The sequence below is a fragment of the Pteropus alecto genome, unplaced genomic scaffold, assembly GCF_000325575.1.
Source record: "Pteropus alecto unplaced genomic scaffold, ASM32557v1 scaffold109, whole genome shotgun sequence".
Classification (NCBI taxonomy): Eukaryota; Metazoa; Chordata; class Mammalia; order Chiroptera; family Pteropodidae; genus Pteropus; species Pteropus alecto.
In genome coordinates this window covers 3,009,296-3,019,503 of record NW_006494608.1, presented here as the reverse complement: position 1 = coordinate 3,019,503, position 10,208 = coordinate 3,009,296, and positions in this window count along the sequence as shown.

Below are 10,208 nucleotides of genomic sequence, written 5' to 3'. Positions count from 1 at the left end.
CAAAGAGGGTAAGTGAGGGAGCTTTGGAAGTTCTGACATACATATCGGCTCTCCCTCTGAGAGCCTTTCTCCATCTATTCATCGTTTTCATTCCTCCTTAACTATGAAGCTATTAGGCAGGAAGGGGAGGCTCATTCAATATTGTAGAAATATGAAATGTTTCACGGACATCAAGTCAAGAGGAAGCCTAAAGGCTTTCTGGTCCTATAGCCCCTCAATTTATTCCACAGCTTGATATCCTACAAGTAGGTGAGGGAGTCTTCACCCCAAATTCCTACCCCTGGAGCAGCCTCATTTTATTCATGAACTGACAAACACACTCACTTCTACAAGCAAAGTAAAACTGAACATAGAAGCTATACTTGCTGGATCCTGTTATTTTCTGCTCTCCCATATTCTAATTATCTGTTTAATTTTTATTTCAGTCCTAACAGAACAAGCAATGTTTGGATTTAAACTCCAAAGAGGTGAGGGTAGGCAGAGGGCACATTCCACATAAGGATCCAGGCATGAATTTTAAAGTGGCAATTTGACCAATGTCATTGTAGAGCTTATGCTGGAAGACATGATTGATTTTCAAGACCCTGCTGCCAATGTGTGACAGAATGGCGACCTCTGTGCCGGCAGCATCAAACCAACACCACCAGGAGACAAGTGGGCCCCTCTATGGCTGGATGATTTCCATGTAAGGAAGTTTTGTTGCTGTTGCTCTTATGAAGTTTAAGTTTTTGTGGCTTTTTCCCTTTTGCCAGCCTTGCTTAGAACTGAAGGAGAGTAGGATGATAAAGACTGCCATAAGAGTGGACAAAAGCTTCACAGATCAAGTCTCCTGGCCACAACAAGGAGGGGAGGATCAGATCCAAAGCTTCAGGCCAGATACACCCTGGAGGAGAGATGAGCCTCATGGTTAGTACCAGATCCAAGCTTTCTCAGCCTAACCTTTCACTGGAATCAAGATTCTTCACATTTCAGTTGACTAAAGAACAGCGTGAGGCCTCAAATCAGCTTGAAGCTGGTAAGCAGAGAAGGAACACTTCGACCTCTACATAGGAGCAGCTTAGTGTGTCTACTACTTCTGACTCGTAACAGCCTCTTTGCTCTCTCCCTCCTCCCTGTACTGCTTAAGGCTTCTCTCCCCTTTCTGAGTCTCTGATCTTAAAGCAGCAGGTTCCAGAGTGCAGCAGAATTTCCCCACTGTAGAATGTCTCAGAGCAGGGAAGCATCTTTCATTCATACTGTCACCTCTGACTCTTGGCCGTTTGCATTTAGGGTTTTCACTTGTGCTCTGAGTTCGCTCCAGAACCTGCGTTTTTGTGTTTTTCTTTCCTATGTCTCTCTTTCTGTGCTCAACCCTCCTTTTTCCTGTAGCCTAAGCTCGCTGTGAGGCACTCCTTTTAGTTCATCTTTTTTTTTTTTTTAACTATGCATGACACAAAGATTTGAAGTAAGAAGTGCCAAAAAAATAAAAAATAAAATAAACAAGAAAATCTAGCAGATTTGGGGGTGGTGGTGAAGGAAAGCAAACTTGCATCCCACTTTCTCAAACTTCAAACACATTTCTTTCTTGGCCAAGTTCTTAGTTACTCACCACAGTGCTCTTATGTTGTGCCTTAAGGAATAGGCAATAGCTCTTTCTTGTTCAGCACATACTTAATACAGTGCTTTAAAGAAACACTGTTTTTCTCTAGGGATGCACTTGTTGCTAGCAGTGGAAAGCCCAGGCACCAATGAAGCCACATTCTCTAGAAACCCAGGGCCAATTCTTCTGATGCCTTGTGGGTGATTCAAAAACAAGTCAAGTGAGAATCAAAACACTTTCCATGTATTGTTTAAACAGTATTTCTTTGTCTAGAGCTGTGTTCTTCCTGAAAGCCATTTCTCTAGGCTGCAGTAAGCCTAGGCTTCAGTTGTGAGGCCCAGAGGTCTAGCTTCTTCACCCAACCCTTGCAAAATATTTATAGCGAGCTCAAATACCTTCCACAGATTACTCCAGTTCTCCATATGATTTCTCCACCAGCTGCTCTCTGCCCAATTCATTGTGCAGATTTGTTTCTGGTGTAGTTGATACTCCTTAGTTACATGTCATAATAGTAGGCCTTACAGGTATATAGTATGTTTATAATGCTTGTTCATCCACTTTCAAGAAAAATTTATAAAATACAATTTTATATGTAATTTTCCTGAATACTAAATACTTTGTCCCTAAACTTTAAGATAGGATGCCAGGAATTACTTCATCTCATGGATATGTACCTGTTATAAATTATATTCACTTTTAAATTAATTTCAAAGCCAGTTGTTATTTTTGCTAAAAATAATCCTTGATGGTATACTTTAGCAACTACCATTTAAAACAAACAAACAAAAAAACAACTAGCTGTGCAATCTGAGTATTTGAAAATATACAGCCTTTGAATTGTTTGTTAAGATTTTATTTTTTGAGCTTAAGTCTCAATTATATTGTATGAAGCTCTTAAAATGAAGTTTTAGGGGAAAAAAAGAAAATATATATATAATATTAGGATTTTGAGTGATTATTTTTCTTTATTTTTTGCTACTGTAGTCATTTAGTTATCTCTACTGCAATGCTAAAATTGAAAGGTAGGTTCTTATGACATGGGGGCTTGTTGGAAGTTCTAGGTGGGAATGCAAGGACCCATACAATCTTAATCCAAGAAGATGGCTCCTCTGACTGGGAAGGCTGTCTGTTTTAACCATCACACAGCTGGGCAAGATGGAGCACCTGCCCAGCCTACTTAATGAGCTGAGGCAGATCTGACAGTCAGAGATGGAAGTATCTCCTTCAAAGTTAGCACACATTTGACTCAACTCTCCATTTTCCCTTACTCAGGTAGAGTATTAGTACTTTTAAAAATATAAGCTTTTCTTTTTCTCTTTTTCCTTTTTGTAAATAATTGATACAATGATTATATCTAGTATGAAAAAGAAAGAATGGAAGAAAGGAAGTCAAGACAGAAAGAAGGAAGAAAGGAAAGAAAGAAGGAAGGAAGGAAGGAAGGAAAGAAGGAAGGAAGGAAGGAAGGAAGGAAGGAAGGAAGGAAGGAAGGAAGGAAGGAAGGAAGGAAAACTTATTTAGCCTATATAATGCACTTCAAATTATGTTTCCTCAGAATATTTAAAACCTTAAAAATGTTCTACACTCAAGTCATAGATATAAATAATACATATATCGGTTAAAACTCTTCAAAGTAATGCTAAAAACAAGGCAGTCAGTGTTACAACAATGGCAAGACCTCACTTGTATGTTTTTTAGGACTCATCACTGTCAATTTTAGCTTGATGAAAGCACTACCACATGCTAGAGACAATGCCGTATGTTCACCTAAACCGACTTATTTTCCTTCTGGACATAGAGGAAGATGACATTTCCCAGTTTTTCTGCAATGAGTTTTGGTCAATGAGTCTGAATTCTATCTTGTGATATGCAAATGAGTATTTTGTGTGCTACTTCCAGGCCTGTTCACAACCTTCTCTTCTCCTGAACAATCTTTAACATGACTCTGTCCATTTTAATGAAAGTTTGGAGCATATATTGAACATGGTGGCATTACAAAATGGAAACAGCCTGGATTCCTGAAAGACTGCATGAAATGATGTCCTATCCCCCAGGACCATATTAAAGTGTGACAGAGGTGAACAAGAAATGATTGTTTGGGAAAGAGAAGTAAAATGGCATAGATGGTAGAGGCTCTGTTCATCTGCTCTTATGAACACATCAAAGTTGTGATGGAAACATGGAGCAAATAGCAAGTAGCGTCACCAGAGGTCGAGATGAACAAGCCCTAGAACTAGGAAGAGAAATAAGAAATCAACTTGCAATGGGAGGAGGTAGGATGGGGCAAGGACACAAGGTTGCCCAGTCCCAAGTGAAACAAAGCTGAGTGAAACAGAGGCAGTGGCAGCAGCAGATGCCTCTTAAAGGGGCCATGTCCTCCCTGACTGGACTTTTGCAGTGACGAACTCCTTTGCTCTGAGCACCAGTGCTGAGTCAGTTGCTTAGGGGGCACCAGGGACTTCCAAGTGGAGGCTGAGTTGTTGGAGCGAGGGCCAGAGGTGAGGCTTTCTCCTGGGCAGAAGTACTGGGGTATCTATTGTTCCTCTGTAGAGCCCTACCCACTCCCAGTGTGCAGACACAGCGTCACCATAGCTGAAACGTCATCAAACTTGATAATAGAGGTCTCTCCGCCATTGGATTCCCTGAAACTCCGTCTCTCCCAGCTCATGACCCTACCCAAGAACATCCAGTTGTGACCTTTGCGAGTCCTGTGTAAGTTGCAGAGCAAGCACCAAGAACCACACTGGTGGCAGCTGACCTCAGTTTCTGCCATGGTTTCTTGAGATAACTAAGAGCACAGCATCTGTGGATTGCTGCTGAATCTTAACAGGTGGCCCTGGAGGGACATAGGCTGGGCCTAAAATTGGCCTGCTACTGAACCCTTCTCAGGACTGTGCCTCTGGACGCCTACTACACAAAGCCAAGCTAATAGGACTGAGAGACTTAAGAGACACAGAAAGGAACCAAAATGAGAAAACAAAAAAGCAGAAAACATATGAAAGGACAGAATGTATATCAAGGAAAAATGGAGTCAAACAATCTAATAGATGCAGAGTTCAAAATACTTGTTATAAAGATGCTCAGTGAACTTAGAGAAAGAGTAGATGAACTCAGTGAGAATTTTAACAAAGAGATAAAAACATAAAAATGGAAATGGAAATTATAAAAGAGAACTGGTGAGAAATGAAGAACACATTATCTGAGATGCAGAGTATATTAGAGGGAATCAACAGAGTAGATAAAGAAGAGGATCAAACCACCAATACAGAGGATAGGAAAGTCAAGGTCACCCAATCAGAATGGCAAAAAAAAAAGTAACCAAGAACATAATAATAATTTAAGAAGCCTATTTGGCAAAATTAAGGGTAACAACATCCATGACATAGGGATATCAGAAGAGGGAAAACAAGAAGTTGAATATATATTTGAAGAAATAATGATGGAAAAATTCCCTAATCTGGTGAAGGAAATAGACATATGACTCCAGGAAGCTCAGAGAGTCCTCCTAAAAATTAACCCAAAGAGGCTCACACCAAGACACATCATAATTAAAATGCCAAAAGTTAGATACAAAGAGAGACTCTTAAAAGCAGCAAGAGAAAAGTAGTTAGTTACCTACAAGGGAGCACCCATAAGACTGGCAACTGATTTCTCAAAAGAAAAGAAACTTTGCAGGAATGAAGGACTTGACACCAAATATTTAAAGTGATGAAAACCCAGGATCTATAAACAAGAATTCTTTACCCAGCAAAACTATCATGTAGAATTGAAGGACAAAGAGCTTCCCAGGCAAAAATAAGCCCTTTCCTTTGTTCCTGTTTCCCCAACACACACACACACACACACACACACACACACACACACACACACACGCCCCCCACCAGCTTTACCTGTACCTTTACACACTCCTTTTTTTTTTTTTTTTTTTCATTTTTGAAAAACCAAAAGGGCCTTTCACAAAAACCCCCGGGTTTTAATCAGTTTTGAAATAGCAAGCAGGCCTGTCAGCAAAGACTCCTTGGGTTTTAAAGACATCAAGCAGCATCATAGCTATAGGCAAAGTCCTTTCTTTACAGAATTTTTTTTTTCTTGAGAAAGAAATATATTTTGCTCTCTTTAGTTACAAGGTGAACTTAATAATATAGCTAGAAATTTGTTATGAAGCTAAATAAGAGGGAGAACTTTTATATTCCTGCTCACTATCATTTTCTCCATTTCTAACTTCCATTTTCCCTGAATTATTGTATTAATCTAGCAACTACCCAGTGATCACCACTATAGTGTGAGCTTTCAGGGAAGGTATCTCAATGCTATTCCCTTTTTATCCTCAGTATTTAACACCTACTAGGTGTCCAGTATGTTGGTTATTATTTAGTGATAAGATTACAAACCACAAAATAAATTGACTTTGACTCTGTCGAGAGGAACTGGATAATTTCATGAGACTAGAACTGCTGCCTGGCCCATCTCTTAGTCCATAGTTATCTGAATCCCAGGTCTGATACTTAAAGAAGATGAAATTTAAATATAAATAACATTTTTAAATTTATCTTCAAATAATTTATCTTTCTTTATCCCTTCTCTTAAAAAAGAAGGGAAGAGGAGGAGGATAAGGAGAAAGAAAGAAAAAGGAAAACTTGTAAGAGTCTCATTTTCCTATCAAAGCAGAAAATAGAGGTCTCAAATGTTTACGAAATCTGCCCCTTACAATTCATATTTATAATAAGCGGTGTAGTAAAGTCAGAGAAAGGAAATGAAAAAGTATGGGAGTAGAAATTGCATTTGCTGAATACAAATGTAAAACTACAGTTTCCATCTTTATTCTCCAGTGTTAGTTTTTGAAATTCCCATAGTAGGAAATCCACTTGAAATGTGTTTGCCTTTGGGTCTATTTTTAAATGTTTTAAATGAAAAAGTCTTAGTGCCACTGGTATATGTATGTACTAGAGAAAGTCTTAATCTAAGAAGTTAAGAGGGGAGCTTGGGGGTGATTTATCAATGACAGAGGTCAACACCAGAAGAAAAATTGTGGAGGTTTTTTTTTTGTTTTTTTGTTTTGTTTTGTTTGTTTTTTAAACAAAGTTTCTATTTTTAAGCCCTAATTGGTTTAGCCACTGGGATTATTTCTGACAACAAAATTTTTAAAAAGAGATTGTTCCAAGAAATTCAGACAGATGTATGGTAAAAATCAACACTAAGTTGATGCAATAACATTAAACATTTAATGATGCAAATAAGCAGCACTAGAATACCGAGGACTTGCCTGCTGTGGTAATGAGCTGGGAGAGAGATAACAACCAAGGCCTGCTTTTGTCTTTATACTCACTTCCAGAGAAATAAACAAAACCCTTAAAGTCATCAAAATATCCAAGAGGACCCCATAACCTGTTCCTTGGGAATATTTGGTCAAAACCCTGCTTTTTGATTCTTTACTTTCTCTGACCTTCTCATCTTCTTTTTTTCCTGTTCCCATTGGTCTTTCTAGCTGCCCACTCACATGGTATTTTTTTCATTTCTTTAACACACTCACTTTCATTTTAGTGCTTCTCTATATCTCTCTCAGAATTTCTCCACACTCAAAAATATCAGGCTGCCTCAGATAGGGGAGTCCACTGATGATTATAAATATGGATAAAGTGAATGATGGTACTCTGCCAGGATTTCTTCCAGCTCTTTAGGGACTTTAGTCTGTCAGTCATTTTCTCCCCTGAATATGCACTCTTTGTTTCTCTCTACTCTATCTTTTTGATTACTCTATATATAGGCTTTAGTGTCTACTATCTTGTCTTGGAAGGATATGTCCTTTTGCTCTGGTACTGTACCTCTTACTCTTACCTTCTTTCCCACAAAAACTCATCTATATTCCCAGTCTCTACTGGCCCACATCCCATTTACTCCTTTGTCTACTAAAATTTAAACTCTGGCTTCTGTCCCCACTGTTCCATTGAATCCACTCCTCCAGTATGCCAATACTTCCACTTTAACAATATCCATAGTACTAAAGAAGAGGCTTTAAAACAGGAAGCATCTTCCAGGGCCACTGTCACTTGTTGAAGAAAGCAGTTCTTGGTGGTTCTTTATGAAAAGGTAATTGCTTTCTGGGTACCATATTGCCTTGCCTCCCTGACTAGACCTCAGAGGATGAGGTATACAAGAAGCCCCAAATCCATGAACTGTGTGATTCCTCTTTAATTAGAAACATGGGGTTCTCCTTGAAAGGCTACTTAGACATGGTAATGTGACAGTGGAGCCAAATATGAACATAAAGCCAAAGCATAGAGAAACAGAGTTAGGTTAATGTCAGGCAGACTGAAGAGGGATCATGGAGCACCTCCTACATGGAGGGATCGTGAAACCTCTTCTGTACTTCCATAATAATTTCAGGAGGCAACAAGCCATCCTGATTGCAAGAGTGGTGATATATCCTGAACAAATGTCTAGTTTCTGAACAGTATTCCATTCTCCACAGGGCTTAACTTTTCCACAGTTTCTATTCTCTCAAAACCTTGTTGCATATATAGGGCTCCTGTCTACTTCATTTTCTAAGTATGTACTTACAATAAAGCCACTATTGCTTAAGAAAACTTGAATGAACTTACTCTTTACACACACACACACACACACACACACACACATTCTACATAAGTAATAGAGATACTTAGCAATTATTATGTCATATCTGTGATGTTGGACTCTGCCAAACACTATCTCCTTCCAGAAGTTCTCTCTTGACTTATGTAATATAACTCTTCTTGGTATTCCTCCTATTTACATGGCTATTTTTTTTCTCCATCATCTCTATTTTCTCATCTTAACTTTTAAAAACAGGTATTCCTCACACATATTATGATCTACTTTTCTGAAATCTATATATTCACTCTTTGAAGAAGTACATACATACTCATGGCTTCAACCTTCATTTAAATACTAATGACAATTGTTTGCTGGACAACTTATCTTTGTTTGGATGACCCACAAGATAATCAAATTCTATGTAGTTAAAACCAAAGTCATCATTATTCTTTTCACAAAACAGCTCTTTGTCTTATGTTCCTTACACAATGGATGATGCCATTGTTACCCTAATAGCTCCAGTCAGTAATCTGAATCCACACTTACTTACTCTATGCTTTAACTTCTCTCCAGTATATCTTCACAACTGAACTCCTCTATTACTGCCTTATTCAGGATTTCATCCCCTGACTCTCCATAGATGTTGGTGGTCCTTCTCTGTGTTCCCACAGTACCTTCTGTATACCTTTCATAGGTCCCATCCACTATACTGAGAGTGCTGATTTCCTCATCTGTCTCTTTCAAGACTGTAAGTTCCTTGTCAGTAGAGATCCAATTTTAGTCACATTTGTGCTTCTACCGCCTAGCACAATGCTGGCAAATTACAGGTACATATTAATGTTTTTTGAGTAAATAATAAATAGATGAATAAATAAAAAATCAGACTAACATGTGCTATACACAAAACCAAAGATACTCTAGTCTCTTAATTACATCAAAACCCACTCAACTAGAATGAGAAATGTAATATTGAATGACAGAGGTATTGGTTCATATTCTCCAAGCCTCTCTTCTCAAAGACACTAGAAAAAAACATTTCTCTCTTCTTTCACTCCCATCTCTTTCTCAGACTCCTTCTTTACAAGATCTTTATGCAGCTCTTGTTTGACTTCTTTCATGGGTGCTCCTACCAAACCAGGCCCTAGCTCTAAGGTTAATGTCCATAGTGAATTCTGCAGAATTGTGAATATCTCACTCATCAAGATTCTGTTCATTCTGTATTAGAGAGGATCTTCATTTCTGCACACAGTGGGGTTGCTGACGGATAATCTTAGCAACCTCCTCAGCCTCAGCCTTAAAACTTAACCTGCTGTCTTCATGGTCCATTGATTCAAAGGTAAGGATTTGTGAAAGAGCTTGAGGTATCAAACACTGGTACGATACCTCTCTAAGTTAATTGTAGATACTGTTGGTAGTAGGAAATCTAGTTACTTTTTAAGCGTGTGCGTTCATGTGCGTGCATGTGTGCGTGTGTGTGTGTGTATGAGAGAGAGAGAGAGAGAGAGAGAGAGAGAGAGAGAGAATAAGGAGGACGAAGAAGAGGAGGAGGAGAAGGAGGGAGACTACATGTACACACACAAATGTACCTGTATACATAGAATAAAATAGTGTCACCATTGCCCATTTTGATTTGTCTACACTAATAGGAAAGAGTATTGGCATATATGGTAGAGGATAATAGATGCTTATGAAAGTTACTCCTAGGAGTAAAATCATAGATGAAAAAATAATACGGGCTTCTTAAATGTATTTAGCATTTCTAATATTTTGGCACTATTAAGCACTTTATAAGCATTATTTTACATAATCCTTATAACAACTTTGTTGATAGATAAGGAAACCGAGGGTCTAATGAAGTGGAGACACCTTTGCAAAGGAACAGAACTAGAATTTAAAATCCGGTATATTCATCTTTTAAATCACATTTCAACAGCAATAACACACTGCTTATCAAATATACCTTAAGACCAATTTCCTAAGTTTCCAAATAAGAAAACTGGCACTCAAAGGTATGAAATAGCTTGTCCAAAATCATATGCTTTCTTCTTCTGTCTGACTG